Raw genomic sequence first — 16,423 nt, forward strand, 5'->3', positions numbered from 1 at the left:
GACTGCACCTCAGGAGCAGCAACTACGGTCTTTTTTGAAGCCCCCAAATCAGATAAGAAGCATTCTCCTAACTCTTAGCACTGCCCTACTTCCCATCTATGCTTAGCAGCATATCTCCTTCCCTCTCCCCATCTCTACTTATGTTTCCGGGCATAGGAAGGGGTTGAGGAGACCTGTCCACCACTGTCCCAGCCACTCCTGCCCTGCACCAGTTGGGACTGTGATGAGCAGCTGCATGGGGAGCCAAGCTGGGCTGGAGGAAGCAGTGAGGGTGAATAGGTTCCTCCTCCCCGTCAAGCAGACCACACTCAAGAGAACAGTCAGGGAAGGGGAACATATCTGCCCCTGCAGCAGCCACAACTGCCCCCTCTAGAGCTCTACCACCTCCAGGTCAGGCAGGGGCAAGGGCAGTTGCAGTTGCAGGTGGAGGGCAGGGGGAAGGAGAGCGGTGGGGATGTGTCGCTAAGCATAGAGGGGAAGTAAGAAGGTGGCAAGAGTGGGGAAATTCTTACCTGCTTTGGGGACTCAAAGTCCTTGGCTGCTATTTCTGCAGTGTGGCCCAAAAGGAAGGTACAACCACACCACTGCACCCCTCTGGATTCAGCCCTGCTTGGATGCTGTACAAAACATACTGATGTTAACAGGAGTCTATTGATTTCCATGGCCTTTAGGTCAGGCTTCTTGATGCTATGTTCAACAGGCTTACAGGGAAATAAATGGCAAAAATATTCTTTGACTTCACTGATGTAGGATGGTGGCCATCCATCCTGATCTTCCATTTCTTGCTCTCCCAAAATGCTCTGTAATAATGATCATTTAGATTAGGACCCCAAGGTGCTGGGCACAAACATGTAACAAAAAGAAGCCCTTACATAAGCAACAAGACAAGAGGAAGTAGATGGATGCAGATGGGCATCCTTTGCACAGGCAAGAGAAGCAAATTGGAACAGACTGCAATAGAGGAGAGATATGGCCTCCAGGAAGAAGGTAACTTAAAACAAGCACCTTTCATAAGAATATCTTCATACCCCATCCCTTTCCAACAGTTTACAGATACCTATGGGTTCTTTCCTAGTTCAAATGAGGGCCAAATGCTCAGATCAAGTTTAATTGATAGAAAGCTTAGATAGAAAAGATGGAAATACTGCAGTCGGTTGTACTAACTGTATGGTTCTTGAAACTGTAACTTATGATTTGAATAGGTGTCTCCTTTTCTCTACCTCTTATCTTCCCCAGTCTTCTTTCTCACCTTTGGATTTTTTCTACTCTTCTTTCTCTTCCATTTTCTTCTCCTCTTTTCTTCAATCCTGATCGAGAAGAACAGCCCCATTCAGCACAACATCCATACACATACTTGACAGTGCTCAGTATCTGTACCATTGAAGGACCTAAACTCATGCCCAGGTACTGCCCTGAACAGGGATGGGCTGAAGCTGTGTTTATTTCCTGGATGAAGGCCTCTCTTTCCATTTTCTACTTTCTTTTCCACTAGAATTTTCTCCCACTTTACCCATCACTTTCCCTTCCCTTTTTTCCCCTTCCTTGTTCCTTGACATCTCCCTCAGCAATTTTCTTTCATCGTCTTCCCTCAGCCAAGCCCTTGCTCCATCCTTCATCCCTGCCTTGCTATCTCCCAGCTCATTTTAGACCCACTTCCTTCAAAGATACCCTCCAAGCCTAAGGACAGACATTCAAAAACCCTGAGTCTGAATTGATTCAATCTTTGCAAGTTAGTCTAACCTGACTTGGTTAAAACAGTTTGTAACTGTACAGACATCCCTTCTGGACTGAAGAAATGCAGGTACATGCCTCCAGTGGCTCAGGTTAGAAGCTGGGATGCACTAGGGCAGGCCTCCCTTCCATTCTACAGTACTGAGCTGAGTGGGGCATGACCAGGCCCCAGCAGGACACTCTGATTAGGGAGAGGTTTCTCCTTCTCCCCCCACCAGCCCAGCAGGGAGTTGATAACACAGTGTTTATCAGACCATTAAGAAAACAAAAGTCTCTCTCATTAGTTCAAGCTCTTCTTAAACAACATTTTCCAAGGAAGGAATGGAAGGACATTACCAGCTGAGCTGTTGATTAGGTCCAAAAAGCCTTAAGTGGACACTGTCCTGTCTGCCTTACCCCTCAACATTAGCCAGCATACCACATGCTGGCTATAGTCTGTGCTGTGGGAGAAGGGTGTGGGGGATCCCTGCTTGAGCAGGGAGTGGAGGAAGGAGGGTGGCATGGGGAAGCCAGGCAGATACTATGCCTGCTGCCTCTGCCAGGGCTCCAGCCAGGAAGCAGAGAGGAGGGACCAATCCAACTCTCTGGAGCAGAGAGCCCTGCCCAGAGCTGCAAAGCATCTGGGATGCTGGGAGACTCTGGTTTAAGTTAAACCAGGAAGGGGTCTGGACAGACATTGTATAAACTGATTTGACCCAAATCACTTAAGTCTGGTACTACATTAAACCAAGTTTTTCTCAAACCCATTTCAGCCATTTTCAAACTGGTTTATGTGCACTGAATATCTGTTCTGTTACAGGTTTATATCAGTTTCTGATCACTTAAACTGGTTTATGTGTAATGTCTATCCCTAGCCCAAACTTTCTTTTGCCCTGTGGTCTGTAAATAGATCTGTCTCTGAAGCATTCTATGACCCAGTGTTTTGAGGACACTAGATCATTCCTATTGAACTGGAATGAAGGACACATCTGATTTTTAAGTTCAGAGTGGAATATTTGCATTTTAATTTGGGCAGATTGTCAAGAAATCACTCTCCATAAAATACATATTTTATTTTGGAATATAATAATTGTATAGTCGACTGCAGATACATGGCAGCTGCCATCACAGTCATTGTGATATTGCAAATGCTTTTGATATGGCTGAAATTAACAAAGCAGGAGAAACAGGGGATTTCAGTAGGAATTGCTTGAGAGCACAAGTGAAGTGAAGTGAAATGTTTCTTAGGACAGGCTGCTGCTTCAACTCGTTGTTGGCTGCAGGCATTCCCATGCCAGCAGAGGCAGAGTCATGCTGATAACAAGAGCATGGTTGGTCAGCCCCTTGCCAGCTGTGCTGGGGTTATAACACTTGGCAGTAAGCTTCTCAGCTGTGGGAAATTAGTCATGACATTGGGAACTGCAGACTTTATTACTGCAAAATACTCCCAGCTGTTCAAAGTGCATCCAGGATATGAATGACAACAGAATCCACCCCCTGTGGATTCCAGCCTCTTTTAGGCCTAGTCAACAGAGAAATTTCTGCTGTGATACACGATCATGTTATGATAAAACAGTGTTCTGATTCAATTAAAGAGTGGTCTGGGCTAGCCTATGTAGAAGAGGCCAAATTCTGCTGCAACCATGAGACTAAATTCTGTTACAGCTCTTAAACATAACTCTGCTTTTTTATCCCCAAAATCATTTCAAAGCCCAGCTAAAGATGCTAAGTGACAGCAGAAGAACATTTATCTATCCCAATGTTTACAAAGCTCAAACACTTACATGCAGAAAAAGGAAGACTCAAAGATGTAAAGATGCACTGGGCAAATACGGAAACAGAAACACAGCTGCCAGATGGGTACATTGGTGTTCCCTGATAGACTGCTTCTACTTTATGCATATCCCTTAGTACAAAGGAATGCTTTAACCAAAGTATCTACATATTGGAGCATTTTTCATGCATAAGGAATCTTCAGGGGCTTGCAACTTTTCATGTTAATTTGGCAGTTTTCTGATTAAAACAGATTTTCAAGCCAGTTATTGAGCTGGCCATTGGGTTTTGTAACATGAAGTGGTTAAATTATGGACTGACAGGGTACTGATATTCCATACTCACTCTCTTGTGATGGATTGCTTTCTTGAAAAGGATATGGTGCTGTGGCAATAAAGAAACATGTTGAAGATGCAGAGGATGTGAAATAATCATACATGTATCCCCTCCTTTGCTACTAAGGGATGAGTGAATCAGGTTAGATAAAATAAGGCACACTCACAGGCCTGTGTCAGAAAAAAACTTTTTTTCAGCATGGCAAACTAAAGCAATGGAATGCAACATTTCACTGATGATCAAGTTTGGAAACTTGCCATTGTCATTATACATGGAATGATGGACTTCCTTCAGCAAGAGGTATTATTAAAACTCTGACAGACTGCACAAACAGGCTTCCACACAGCTTAAGTGACAGTCTTGTCTCTCATTTATCAGAGATCACATGATGTCTGGAATTCTATACAGCATGGATAGATATAAACTAACAGAGCCATTCACTGCATGTAAACAGTCATCACACATTATCTACAGTGCTTCTTGCTCTCTGATCACATCCCACCATAGTGGGCATGTCTACACATGCAATTAATGTTATTTGGCTTTGCTGTGCAGTAAATTGTAGTCTAATTTACTGCAAGGTAAACTCCTGCACGTCTAGATGATGACATTTTACCGCGCAGTAGATTAGTGTACTGCACAGTAGATTGGGCTACTACACAGTAAAGCATCTTGTTTAGACACAACCAGTGATTATCTGCTACTGAACTACATATTACCTGCAAACCCTCAAACAAGCTTTTGCTCAACAGGGTGAGAAGTGAGAGAAATTTGGTGCTCACACAGCACTAATATCACAATACTGGCCTTTTAAATTAAAAAAGTCTCCCTGGCACAACTAGACTGAAGAAAATCATGCTCATCCTGAGAGGATTCAACTTCAGAAGGTTTTTGACACAGTGCACCAATATTCTAGAGATGTGACTGGCTTATAAAAATGACCGATCCCATCTCCCCTCCCTGCAGGCCTTTTATTGCTGGCTTATCCCGCCACTCATTTTCCTCTGCAATAATAATGAAATACAGGACTCTGACAACTAGCAGCTTTCCAGTAGCATAAGAAAGTTTTGATAAGAGAAGTGGTAGATCTGAGCATCCCCAGTGTGTGAACTAAATGAAGGAGAATAAAGCTTTGCTAGAAATGATCTATAGTACCTAGTTTCAGCCCCTGATCTGCTTTTCTTTAATGACTCAGGTCAGGTGTAATTAATAAAGAGACAGATCCTCAGCCTTCTTAAACCTTCAAATTAAAGTTAAAGAAATCAAGGACACTGAAGCAGTTAGCTACAGGATCATGCACAGTGGCTAAGTAGACTTCCTCCCTGCACATCTGTCAGAGCACCTGAACAACAGCATCCAACAACAGTTGCCAAATAGACTTGCTCCAGGACAGCAAGCAATCATGCCAGTGTAAGCCAGATGTTAGGGCCCCTGTCTTAGTTGTGATTCAGTTCCAGCCTCCACTGACTTCAAGGAAGGTTAGCCCATATTATGACAAAAGGCTCTGGCTTGATGTGCTGGTTTTGCAATGATGATAAACTCTCACTCTGCTCCATTGAGCACAATAATGTTCCAGTTAGAACCAAAATTTGAAGCCCATCTTTTTAAGGGGGAGGCTTAAAATGAGGCAAAAAGCTTATGTTTTCAAAAGCACCTAAGTGGCTTAGGAACCTGATTTCCATTTTCAAACATGACTTGAAGTAAAATGTTCAGTCTTGTACTGGCTTACCAAGGCACTTAAGCACTTATGAAAACATTACCCTTAGGCACTTAGTGGCCTCTTTTCAAAATGGGACTCAGTAATCTGAGTGACTTTGATAACACTGATTTTGAAAATGTAACCTACAATTACTTCACCTTTCCCTCTAAATAACATAATGGAGGAGTGAAGCAAATGTCCCAGAGGTGGAAGACTGTATACTTCTTTTATTGGCATTAAAATGCCCTGGAACGCCTTATCCAAAACAGTCATGTCTCATCTATCTATTACATAGCTTGAAAAAATTCCTCCATCTGTCCAAGCCTCACTGGCCTGAAATTATTCATTATACCATGACATGCAAAAGGTTGACCTATTACAGGAATGGGTGCCCTGGAAATAACTAAGACCAATTCAGAGAGTTTGGGTTGTATTATACATCTCACCTCTGCTTTCTTTTAAGCAGGAATCTTTAACTGCTCTGGTCTGAGGAAACATTGATGCCATTGCAAAGCAGCTTCACATTTGATGTTTCTATAGGGGTCACACCACAGAAAATGAGCTAACAAGAGACTGCAGACACCCTGCTCCCTCTCTCCAAAATAAAAAAAAAATCCATGGCATTCTTCTTTTAACACACAGTTGATGATGGGGCTGACAGTTCGGGGAAATGGTATCATCCATTCTTGTGTGCATAAGTCATTTAGGGGGCAGACAGTCACAAAGAGTTTTACTCTGCCACTTTGCTTAATAGGCTCATGACCCAGGATCAACCCATTCTCAAATCGTGAGTCACAACCCAGCCCCCACACTAGGCCCATTGTGCCAATGGCAGAGAGGTTAGCTGGAAGATGTCAGTGCTCCAAAGCTTGATCTCGATGTGCCAAAGTAATTTGGGAACAAATGTAAACAACCCCCTCTGTCCACTCAGGGGTTTAAGGAGGGAGGCGGGCACAGCACACATGTTCCTAGGCACAAACTGCATTACAGCAACAGCAGAATTGAGCTGTGACATGCATTCAAAACAGGAAATTCACAGGGGTTGTTCAGCTGGCATTGCTGGCTCCTGAACTAGGACCTGTCAGTCAGCAATAGGCTGCTCAAATTTATAGCAAGGACCTCTGGGGCCTCTGTCAGTCCCAAAATTGGAGGGGCATCAGGGAAGCTTGTAACCACCAGTCCCTACTTCTCTGTGGCACTAAAGATTTGGCCCGGAATCACCACTAGAACTGCAGTTTAGTTGCAAACAAAAGCCAGCTCCTCAGCTGGCATGCACCAGCACGACCCTTCTGAAGTCAGCAATGCTACAGTGATTTTATACCAGCTGAGAAGCTGGCCCCTATATCTTAATAAAATCTAGGACATATAACAGGACTCATCCCAGTGCAAAATACTCCATAAGCACAGGAGGTGCTGAATGAGGTTACAACATTGGAACCTTAACCATTAAATGACTAGATATTTGTGTACTGAAAATGGTCCGCCTTAAAATTGCTCTAACTGCAAATGGTAGCACATGTGATCTTGTTCATATTCTTATGCAGATGTCCATGTGAAATATTTTAAGGGTGCTCATCTTTCAGTCCAACAACAGCTGTCTGTCTGAATGCTTAGCTGTGACCTTAGTTGGAATGTCCTTGAGGGGCGCCTCCTTCGCACCCACTGGAAAACTCACCAGAGTAAGGAAGAAAGGGAAACAGAGTGGGCATGTCCTTGGAGCTGCTCCAGAGTTTGTGACACCAGGGAATGGAGTGAATACACACTCAAGGAAAAGCAGAAGGACCTGGAGGCACATAAAGTTGTGCCCCAAGGCATCAGGCTGTTCCTTAGGCAAACTCAAGCATTCAGAAATTTAAAGGAGCAAAATGTCCACAGGGCTACACTGTGGCAGCCAGCACATTGCAGAGACAGTTCCTCCTTATATACTCTGCATTGCCTGTGGGTACCAAGCATACACTGCAACAAAATCTTCCACTCAGCTCAGAAAACACTAAGGAGAGCTGCTCCAAGTGCATGTACAACATGGCTTGTGACATAGGCCAGAACAGCCAGCACCTGGGCTCTAACACAAAATAGGAGAAATCTTCACACATTGAAGAAACTGGGATTTATTTTGCCTTCTTCCCCAAACCAGAAGCCTGCCATCAGATTCATCACAGACTACTTAGTTATCAGATGGAGTTTAATAATTTTATGAAAGAGATTATATGACATGGCTCCCCACAGGGGACCACACACTGACTTTGGAGCCTGCTTTCTACCCTGTATTCCTACAGGAGTTCATAAGCTGGCTACGTATTGCTGGTTCACAAAATAAAGCAGCACAAGATCAGGCTCTGGGAAATTGTCAGTGTGCTATTAAGCCTCTCCCAGCTTTACAGTGCCTCAAAGAGCTCTGGTTATTGACCTTGTACCTGGCTGCTCAAAATCACCAGACAATCTTCCAGCCCCTTTCTCCAACCTGTCAGTAATACCTGCCCCTTGGGTTTTGAAAATCCTAGGATGCAACATGCAGACACAACGACACGAAAATCTGGCTCACTGTAATCCAGCCCAATCACGAAGCATCTCCAGTCTCCTCACAACCTGTCACATGCACATCAAATAGTCAGCCTTCACTTTCTCAGATGTCTGGTTAGTTTTTTCTAACTATTGTAGGTGCCTAGCTTCCTTGGCCAAGGATGAAAAGAGTAAGCTGGGTCCCTGAGAATCCCAACCAGCATTGCAACTCCCCAACTGTAAATGTGCCAGTCTGGGAACAAAGTCCCTGCCTGTAGCTTTTCAAAGAGCTCTGCATTGCTAAACTGTGAATCCTATGCATCTTCCCTTAACAGCCCATGCTGACATCAGCGAAATGTCCCTGTGATTCACCAATGCCTGCTAGCCATGTAAAGTACCCTGTTGTGTTGGTAGGCAGAAGCAAAGGATAGGGAAAGGCAAGAGTATGATAGGCCTTGGCAGATTTAGGATTTAGAAAAGGGGGGTGCAGGCGGTGTGGTGCATCATCCCATAACACAATGCATATTTTTCTCCAATTAAAAAGAAACTGGAGTTTGACTAATATGTTTGGGGCCTAGAGCTGTATTGTTCATTTTATGATCCAAGTGAAACCAAATATAACCGAGTCTCCAGAGGCTGAATACCAGCTTCAGGGTGGGGCACTCCCCCAGGGGGTGGGACTATTTGATGTTCTCACAATGTCGCGGTGTAGACCGCCAGTCTCTATGGGTTGCCTGCGGCTGGCGGCTAGCAGTGAACGTGCACCCCGCACCCCTGATGGGGTGCGGGGAGGGAACTGATGTTAAAACCACCCCCGGAGGGGTGGGTCCCGCTGGTCGGCGTCATTGGTCGGCGTGTTGCTGCGGCGAGGGACAACCAGCACCAGAAGACATCAACTAAAAACAGTCTGGAAAAGGGTAGCTCATTGGCGACCGGTGCTCGACGTCTTCCTGGCAGCTTTCTAAAAGGCTAGAGGAGTACAGCTGTTACTATCCCAGCCTGACAATGGACAGAACTGTTCCCTGAACCCCAACATGAGCCCCCCAATCACTCCACCACGGGTCTCAAAGCGTCCCTTATTACCCTTTACGAATTTTCCCTGCTAGCTCAAATGCCCTCTGGCTCCACTGTCGCCTTATCCCCAACACTATCCTGCTCCAAACTCATCAGACCCCACATCCCCTCAAGTCCTGTTTTGCCTCATTACCCCCTAAATCCATTGCAGCCTGCATAGATTCATTTTCATGATGCTGCCGCCCAACCCCTAACCAACCCCATCACACCCCTCTGAGCCCTCCCCTGCCCCTCTGAGCATTCAGACCTCATTGCAGCCCCTTGCATCTCCAGGACCCTCCTCTCACACAGTCCCACTTGCTCCCAGTCCTTCACACCCCATTTCACACCCACAGAACCCGGCACTCCCATTAGTTCCAAACACTATTTGCCCTTCACACCTCCCAGCACCCATAATGTCACAGCTCTTCTTCACTCCACACTACTCCACAGGCTCTCTTCCTAGCAAAATCCCCTTGGTACCCATGAACACCCACTGAGCCCCTTAGAGCTTCTTTCCCTTAAATTCCCTCCCAAACAGCTCCCCCCAGTCACGGGGCAGGTGGGAGTAGGGCTGTAACTGCTCCCCGCTGTGCTATTCTCAGCTCCCCAGGCATACCCAAAGCTGGCATCCCCTGCCCTCCACCCTCAACATACAGAAAAACAATTGGGGTCAGGGGAGGACTTGCTTCAGCCACCAGCAGTTTCCCTACCCAGACAGACCAGCTCCTATGGCTCTGCCAGTGCCTGGTTTTATGCCACTCCATTGAACAGTTTAGCATCAATGTTTCTGACACTGAGATACTGGAGAGACTGAAAAATCAGCAAGAAGAAATTATGAGATGGAACAGAAGGAAATGTGGGCATTGAAAAAAAAGCATTAAAAACTTGTGGAACAGAGGGAAGTATAGGAAATAAATCTCAACTACTCACAATCCTCTGTAATGAGAGCTGGTATCCTCTCCAGTGCCCTGCAAAAACTTTCCAAAAGATAATGCACCAGACATCTGCATGACAGGAACATGAAGATGCTTACCATACCATATGTTTGTTTCCAATGCAACCTGCTTCTGTGAAGATATGGTGCACCTCTAATGGCAGCTACACATAACAGTACCTTAGAGAATTGCTATATTAGCAGCTATATACTGATACAACTGTTATTGGTAAACTATTCTAGTGTAGCTGTAGCCTTAGACAGCTCAGTGCTTAAGCAATAAGGACTGGGGACATGTGCTTATATCACCTGAGAAGGATGGAATGGGTTAGGAAGTGAGAGCAATTACAGGGTGAAGCCAAGGGGATTTTGAAGGCAAGAGTCCATATGTCATTGTGACGTGTATGGACATTCCAGTTTTATCAGGACTCTCTAATTGACATGTCATATGTTCTTGGGTTGCACAATAGTACCACTCCACCTAGCACTGGTTAAGTGAGCATTACCTGGACTGGATGCGATTCCCCAGACTGGACATGATAAGCAGAATGCAGAGAATGGTCCCACTCCAAAAGCATGCAGCAAAGATGATAAAGGGGGTGGAATGTGAGTAAAAGTTGGAGAACTAGATATGCTAACTCTGGAGAAAAGGAAATCAAGGTAGTGGTGGGAGGAAAGCATGATAGCAGTTTTCAGATATTTGAAAGGCCACCATAAAAAAAGAGGGAGGGGAAAAATGTGTTCTCCCTTGCCACAGAAGGCAGAATGAGGCAATATGCTTGATCTATACCAAACCAATTTAGAACAAAATCTCAGGAAAAGCTGCCCGACTGGGCAATGGAACAAGCTGCTTACGGAAATGGTGGAATCTCCTTCGCAAGGAGCTTTGGAAAAGAGGCTGACTGGACACCCATCTGGGCTGGGCTAACACCACAAATCCTGCAAATAATTTTACAGGATGACACTTGAGGTTCTTATCAACCCAATATAGCAATCCTCTAAAAGTAGGTGTCAAGTGCAATCAGTGTTCTTTGGTGGGAAGCAGGCAGAAAACTAACTCTCTTTAACTTTCCAAGGACATTGGAATGAGTACAGGGGATTCTGGCTCCTGGTATGTGGAGAGCCCAGCACGGGCCTTTCCAAGTTCTGTAGTGGAGTTCCTGAGTTGAATGAGTGCTCCTTGGCCCATGCTCAGAGGTGTGGCTCTTCCTACAGGGAAGGCCTGTTAAGGCATATGACAATTCAAAGAGGAAGGCAAGGGGTGGGTCAGTTTTCCTGCCTCACTGAGAATGCTTGGATGTCACCAACAACCACAGTTGTCATGTGTACTTTCCCCAGTCACACATATACACTTTGCTAGACTGAATTTGTGCCAGATTTCCTAGGAGATCATGTAGTGTTTGAGGCATATGTTGTTGCAGGTCATTGCAGGGCATGCAGTCCTTCATATCATAAAATGACGATATGAGGTTACATGGCAAAACATGTCCAGGACAGCTGCTCCCCTTCCAAATGAAACCTCCACGGTGGGAAGTGGAAAGTGGAAATTCAGAAAGTGGCTCAACATTGATGGGCAACACTACGTCATGGGGAAGTACTAAGCTGAACATCCCCTAGCTACTGACCTGGAAGGTATAGAGATCAGGCATTTATATCTTTGGAAAGTGACAAGGTCTCAGCCCTTCAGTGGGAAACACAGCACCTACTCCTACCCCTTGGAAGCACTAAAATACCAGATCCAAAAGAGTGAGATCATGCATTCTGAATCCATTTCCAATGTTTCTAAATTCTTTTCACTTATGTTTTTGGTTCTCTTTAAGGTCTGTACTGTCCCACACAGAATTATGATGATTACTTCTATTATGACTGCATCTAGAAGCCCCAGCTAGGATTATGGCCCCATTTTGCTAGGACACACACACACACACTGGACAATTCACACCATAAACAGACACAACAAAAAGGTGGAAGAGAAAATAAAGATGAGGATTGTCTACTGCTAGAAACAAACTCCAGGTTTCTTGTGATCCTCATTGTAGTGCTCTACTCACTAGATAGACCAGTGGGGCCAACCTTCTTGGCAGGCATGCCACAAATTAGCCCTGTACCCTGCCTGAATTCCATTCCAACTCCTTTCTCATACCTGATCTGCTACTCTGCTTTCTGCTCCATGCCCTGTGCTCCCTAACCAAGCTGCTGCTCTTTCAACTCCCTGCCCTATCTGCCACTGTGCTATCTGTCCTTTCCGGTCTGCTGTGTGCTACATACAGATGTTGCCCATATCTCACAGGGCCACCCTTGAGATAGATTATGCCACCTTCTCTTTGACCACTCAAATTCCTTCCCTAGTTCTCCCTTCCCCACTGCATAACAATAACACTCCTTGTCCTACTTCCCCTTATCTAACTTGTCTTATCTTTGGCATATTTATAGTGGGAAAGGACAATGTGGCAAGCTTGGCTATGGACTGAGACACCTAATCTCCATGTCTGGGATGCCTTTTCCTGTACTGAGTAGTGAAGCTATTCCATGTTTATCCTTTAGTCTCTCTGCAAACCAAATTTATCCCATGATTCCTAACAAGAATTTAAGCAACATATTACAATGCACTCAGAGCAGTTTCAGTCTACCTTGGGCTCAGTCATGATACATCTGATTAGGAGGATAATGGTATGGGTAATCCAGTCCAATAGTTACAGTTAAGAGTCCAAGAACAGTAGCCAGGATGCTAATCCAAAGGTCAAGAGCTAGAGACAGGAAACAGAACCAGGTAGACATCAGAAGCAGAACCAGAAGACATCAGGTCAATAGCCCAAATACAATCTGAGGTTCAGGAGCCTTTGGCAGAGCCCAGGACATAAGGTTTGGTTCAGTTCAGACACAGGGCATTGGTTCTAAAAGAAGTTTCAGGAACAATTGTGCAACCTAAATTAACTTCTTAGGCTAGCAAAGCCAGAGCCAATCAAGCAGATTAGGTTAGCAGGGGAACTGGCTAAACCCCAGCTGGAGCCAAGTAGCTCATCAAGGTACCTTGCTGATAGAACTCCATGGAGGCTCAAGAGACTTAATAGTAATCATTCCCCTGCATACTTTATCCACACTGCAGACAAAGGAGTTTGATTGCTGTCAAAACACTGGAAAAGTGAGGTCAGAAGAAAAGGAGGGGGCAGGAATTATTGGGGGATGCAGAACAGGATTCAAACAGGCAGTGAGCAGAATGGGTGGGCAGCAGCACTTGAAAATTTTTTTGACACAAGGAGGGCTCCATGCGTTATTGAGATTTCGGGATTGCAACTGAATTTGCAACCAGATGCCTGTGGTGTATGGCAGCTGGTGCCCTCTGCCTGTTAAGCTGGGGCCTACCTCAGTTAGAAATGTTCTCTTCACTTGCTTTTCCTAATACAAGTTAATTTGTGTTGCTGCATTACCCCACCTACTTCATTGTTAAAAATCACACAACTGGGAATGACCAAATCACACAACTTGTTAGCTCAATTAAACCCTCAGCATAAACTGAAAAACCCCAAAGACTCCAGTTAGTTAGTAGCAGTACTGATTAAAACAGAAAGATCCATAGCTCATGTAGCTCACTTGGTCTCTATTTAACACTAATGTAACTGAAATGCAGCGTGGACCACTGTTTTAGGCTGGGAGCCAGAAGGCCTAAATTCCATTCCTTGCTCTGCTATTGACTTGCTGAATAACTCCAGGCAAGATCCTCCTTCAATCCACGCCTCAGTTTCCCCTATCACTGTTTGCTGACCTCAGGGCTTGTCTCACTCTACATTTGTACAGCACCTGGCACAATGGCTGCCAAAGATTTGGTCAGAAACTTGTAATGATACTGTAATACTCCTCCTGCTAAGAAGCCAGGCCAGCTGAGATGCTCAGAATACAGAAATACTTTTGGGAGGGAAGACAAATAACACCACTCTTATGTACACAATCAGTAACAGCTTTAACTAACCCCATCTGGGATCATTTATCAAGTATTATAAACTATCCTCATTCAGTGCCCTTAGCTTTCTCTTCCCCTGAACAGCCCTAAGCTTCTTGAAGAGCTCAAGTCTAGCAGCCCAAAGTCTGTGCTCTGAATTAGCACCCCAGGTTACATTAGTAGAGCCCTCCTGCACCCTGGGCTGGCAAAGGCTGGAAGCTGTGTATAGTGGGGAAGGTTGGGGGAAAAAAGAGACTTGTTAAGCTAGGGGTGGGGGGGCAACCTTTTTGGCAAATGTGCCACAAATTAGCCCCGCACCCTCAAATGCCATGCTGGTCTCTTTACCCTGCCCAATATGCTGCTTTGCTTTCTACCCTGTTCTCCCTATTCAATCTGCTGCTCTGCTTTCTGCTCTGCCTTATCTGCCACATCACTGCTTGTCACCTCCTTGATATGCCATATGCCGCACAGAAACATGCTGCAGGTTGACTACCCCTGTGCAAGGCTTCTCCAAAGCCCCCCTGGCTTGAAGGGACTCTCATCCATCCCCCTTGGCCACAGGAGCATTGCTGCAATGCAGGGGGCGGGGTGCGGGTGGACAGGCAGCAGAGTGGGAGCTCCTTCAGTGTGTTCCTTCCCACTAATATGGGCACAGAACAGGTTGCAGACGGCAGGCCCAGGCAGGGCTTGAGCCAACCAGAAAAAGTTCCTGCTCTTGGCTCCGCTGAGTGCAAACCTGAATGCTCACAAAGCAAGGACTAATGCCTGCCCCTAACAACAGTTGCATTACAGCTGGCAGATGCATAACATCCTGTACAAGGTAGCAGCTTTTCCTTATGTGTACAGAAAATACAGACTGCTTCAAGTCTGCCCAGGGTAATGATCCAAGAAGAGATCCTGTATGGCAACTGTCCAGGAGCTTGGAGGGAGTCCTTTTGCTACAGCAGGAATCAATTCATCCTAACATTCCTTGTTTTATCACAGTGACCCTCAACCTGGGTACTGCGGCACCCTGGGGTGCCACAAGATGCTTTGAAGGGTGCCATGAGGTTTGAGGGACTAAGCAAAGTATGAGGAGATAAACAAATAAACAGGCTCAGGCTTGTCCTTGTCTGGATAATCCCCCACCCCGCAGTTCCCAGTCCCTCTGCAAGAAGGTAAGTACTATAATAAATTAATTTTTGAAGTGCCATCTAATTCACAAAGTTACGGAGTCCAATGAGTGATGCCTCATGTCCAAAAAGGTTGAGAACTAGTTTTATCATCACAAGAGACAAGTCCCTATAAATGACTCGTGCAGGGTAAGAGTCCTACGAGGAGCTCTGCTGTTTCCAATGGCCCATGCTGAATACATGAGGAAAGGGTGGATAAACCTGCAGTAATCGAAGGCCATTCTGGGAATAAGAATCCCTGTAGCTATGTGCCTTGAATACCCCAAGGCCCAGGCAGCATCAGACACTGAAGTGATAAGCGCCGGAGAAAGAAGCACCCCTGAGACTGGAGTTTCTAATGCTGACATAAGGGCCAATCCATCTATGGTTCCATGATACCAAGGTAAGGGGTTATTTCCTGTGCCTGTCCCCTACTTCCCATGTTCCCCAGGGAAGGGAAGGGGATGAGATAAAAACCTATAGAAATAAATGGATTATAGGACCTGGAGAAACCACTATAATCATCTCTTCTGACACCCTGCAGTATGCCAGCCAGAAAATCTCACCCAGGGTTTTGTGTCAAGCCTGGAACATCTGGTTGGCCTTTCAAATCAAGTCCAAGTGCCATTCTAAAGATCTCAACCATTGTCACAGCCAGTTTCCATTAAAACTTGGCACCTTTATTTCCAGTTAGGATTCATCCAACTTCAGCCTCCAGCCATTGGATCTCCTTATGCCTTTAGCTTCTAGATTAAAGAGCTTCCTACTGTCAGAAATCTTGCATGGGCAGCCCAAGCAGATAGAACGGGTGGGTCAGGCACTGTAGGAAAGGAAAGAGCCTCACTGGGCAGCTGGGTAATAAGTTGATGTTGGACAGTGAGGAAGTTTTTTTGAGGGCTGGGCACTTCCTCCTCCTTCCCTGTGTTTAGTTTAGAAATAGACTTACTCAGGAAGCTGTAACCCTTGGCTGATCCTCCAGGAGATGCTTAATAAATAACACAGCTATTCTCAACTTTTTCCAAACCCCTTTTGATGGAAGTCCCCTCCTTACCCAGTCAGGACTCCCATTCAATAATGAGAAACGGCAAAGAGGTAATTCGCTGTAGACAGAGAACACAGTGAGCACCTCTCAGTTCCAGTTTGTAAACAGGGCAGAAAACATCAGGGAAGTTACCCAAAGGGCTTCATAGGCCAGGCCCTGAAAAGCCTTTCATCAGGTTATTTCACATCTCTGTTCTCCTGCCAACTTTTCATCATGTCTCCAATACTAAGCATTTACTCCTCTGTAGTCTTCCCTTTTTCTGAAAGGGCAGAAGCCACTGCTAACT

The sequence above is a fragment of the Crocodylus porosus genome, unplaced genomic scaffold (assembly GCF_001723895.1).
Source record: "Crocodylus porosus isolate Cpor-Errol unplaced genomic scaffold, CroPor_comp1, whole genome shotgun sequence".
In the NCBI taxonomy this organism is placed as follows: domain Eukaryota; kingdom Metazoa; phylum Chordata; order Crocodylia; family Crocodylidae; genus Crocodylus; species Crocodylus porosus.